The sequence below is a fragment of the Chlorocebus sabaeus genome, chromosome 7 (genome assembly GCF_047675955.1).
Source record: "Chlorocebus sabaeus isolate Y175 chromosome 7, mChlSab1.0.hap1, whole genome shotgun sequence".
NCBI classification, from domain to species: Eukaryota; Metazoa; Chordata; class Mammalia; order Primates; family Cercopithecidae; genus Chlorocebus; species Chlorocebus sabaeus.
This window is the reverse complement of record NC_132910.1, coordinates 21,744,034-21,747,161: the sequence shown is the minus strand read 5'-3', so window position 1 is coordinate 21,747,161 and position 3,128 is coordinate 21,744,034. Positions and strand designations below refer to the sequence as shown.

The following is a 3,128-nucleotide window of genomic DNA, read 5'->3' as shown; positions in this document are numbered from 1 at the left end:
CGAGTCCCAATGAGATGAGCAGGGTACCTCACTTGGAAGTGCAGAAATCACTCGCCTTCTGCATTGATCTGGCTGGGAGCTGCAGACTGGAGCTGTTCCTATTCGGCCATCTTGCCAGCTACCTCCAAAATTTCTTTAAGAATGTTAGGGAATTGGTGCATAATTATGGTTTATCAATAAAGAAGATGCAATTTAGTCATTAAAATCATGTTTAAGCAGAATAATGACATAAGAAAATATGTGAATAGTAGCGTGATGGCCTCTGTGACATCCCTTCTGTTGTCTCCAGCATCAGCCGCTATCCTTTCCTTTACCTCCAGGGTGCCTCTCCAGTCTGCGGTCATGACCGGTGCAGTTTCCCCTGCGGAGTTCACCACCAAACAGGTCACAATCAAGCCTGTGGCTACTGCTTTCCTCCCAGTGTCTGTTGTGAAGATGGCAGGATCCCAAGTCATTGATTTGAAGCTCGCTAACAGTACCAGGGTGAAAGCCATGGTCATATCTGCTGCCTCTGTTCAGAGTGCCAGCAGCACCATCATTAAAGCTGCCAACGTCATCCAGCAGCAAACTGTCACGCCAGCATCCAGCCTGGATGACGCCAAACTCGTGCCAAAGACAGTGCACTTTGCCAACCATTACCTTCTGCCTTAGGGTGCCCAGGCCACTCTGAACTCTGCCAAGTGCTAACCAAACCTCAGCAACAAATAAAGCAGGCAATAATCAATGCAGCAGCCTCACATCCCCCAAAAAAGGTATCTTGAGTCCAGGTGGTATTATCCTTGCAGAGTTCCGTGGTGGAAGCTTTCAACAAGGTGCTGAGCAGTGTCAATCCAGTCCCTGTTTACATCCCAAACCTCAGTCCTTCTGCCAATGCAGGGATCACATTACCAATGCATGGGTACAAGTACTTGGAGTATGGGGACTCCTTCGCACTTGAAAAGAGTTTGACCCCAGCACTGCGACAGACGGAGTGTGTGCATCGAAGTAACATGCAACCTTTGTACAAAGAACCTCTTTTTTTTTTTTTTTTTACAACAAATGTAGCCTCCTTTCCCATGCCCATGGGCATAAGGAGAAAGGGGTGGTAATGCAATGCTCCCACTTAATTTTAAAGCTAGTCCCAGCAGATCAAATGAGTTTCTCTGTCAAGTAATACTTCCACTTCAACTTCCACTCTTCAGAGCCTTGTGGGAGCTGGCACACACACTGTCACAAAAATTCAGTCTGGCATAACTGGAACAGTCATACCGGTTCCTTCAAGTACTCCCATCACCCCAGCCATGCCCCAAGATGAAGACCCCTCCAAACTGTGTAGACATAGCCTAAAAGGTTTGGAGTGTAATGAAGTCTTCCAGGATGAGATGTCACACATTTCCAGCGGGCTGCAGATATGAGTGGACAAAAGACTCACTATCTGCCAGATGCTGCTTCCTAACTGGTGCAGTTATGCATCACACCAGAGGATCCATCAGCACAAATCTCCCTACACATGCCCTGAGTGCGGGGCCATCTGCAGGTCGGTGCACTTTCAGACCCACGTCACCAAGAACTGTCTGAACTACAAGAGGAGAGTTGGTTTTCGATGGGTGCATTGCAATGTTGTGTACTCTGATGTGGCTGTTCTGAAGTCTCACATTCAAGGTTCTCATTGTGAAATCTTCTACAAGTGTCCTATTTGTCCAATGACATTTAATTCTGCCCCAAACACGCATTCCCATGCCTATACACAGCATCCCGGCATCAAGATAGGAGAACCAAAAATAATACGTAAGTGTTCCACGTGCGACACTGCATTCACCCTGCAAACCTTGCTGTATCGCCACTTTGACCAACATATTGAAAAACAGAAAGTATCTGTTTTCAAGTGTCCAGATTGTTCTCTTTTATGTGCACAGAAGCAACTTATGATGGACCGTATCAAGTCTATGCATGGAACATTGAAAAGTGTTGAAGGGCCTCCAAACTTGGGTGTGAACTTGCCTTTGAGCATTAAGCCTGTAACTCAAAATTCAGCAAATCAGAACAAAGAGGACACCAAATCCATGAATGGGAAAGATAAATCGGAAAAAAACCCTCCATCTCCTGTGAAAAAATGGAAACCAAGAAAGTGGCCAGTCCTGGGTGGATGTGTTGGGAGTGTGACCACCTGTTTGTGCAGAGAGATGTGTACATATCCCACGTGAGGAAGGAGCACGGGAAGCAAATGAAGAAACACACCCGTGGCCAGTGTGACAAGTCTTTCAGCTCCTCTCACAGTCTGTGCCAGCACCATCGGATCAAGCACAAAGGCATCAGGAAAGTGTATGCCTGCTCGCACTGCCCATACTCCAGATGTACCTTTACCCAACAGTTGATGCTGGAGAAGCACGTCCAGCTGATGCACGGCATCAAGGACCCTGACCTGAAAGAAATGACGGATGCCACCAATGAGGAGGAAACAGAAATAAAAGAAGACACCAAGGTCCCCAGTCCCAAGTGGAAGTTAGAAGAACCAGTTCTGGAGTTCAGGCCTCCCTGAGGAGCAATCACTCAACCACTGAAAAAGCTGAAAATCAATGTTTTTAAGGTTCACAAGTGTGCCCTGTGTGGTATCACCACCGAAAACTGCTGCAGTTCCATGAATATGTCTGTCAGCACAAATAGGATGGTTCTTCCTACCAGTGCCTGGAGTGTGGCCTCTGCTACACGTCTCACGTCTCTCTGTCCAGGCACCTCTTCATTGTACACAAGTTAAAGGAACCTCAGCCAGCGCCCAAGCAAAATGGGGCTGGGTAAGATAAGGAATAAGAGAACAAACCCAGCCATGAGAATGAATCACCTGATGGTGCCGTGTCAGACAGAAAGTGCAAAGTGTGAGCAAAAACTTTCGCAACTGAAGCTGCCTTAAATACTCACATGTGGACACACGGCATGGCCTTCATGAAATCCAAAAGGATGAGCTCAGCCGAGAAATAGCCACAGATGGTCCATGAGGAAAATCCCTGTCCACATTAGAATAAAAAAGACATTTTTGTTACAAAATGTGAATAGTAGGATATATAGATAGTAGTATATATGGTAGTATATACTACTGCAGTATAAACCCAACTTTGTGAAAACATACATATAATACACATAGAAAAAAGTTA

At 46.1% G+C, this 3,128-nt stretch overlaps 1 pseudogene; it reads left to right on the top strand.

Annotated features, from left to right (window-relative positions):
• The first annotated feature begins 207 nt into the window (after window positions 1-207).
• LOC103235749 (zinc finger protein 532 pseudogene) lies at window positions 208-2,354 on the top strand (annotated as a pseudogene).
• Window positions 2,355-3,128: the final 774 nt, after the last annotated feature.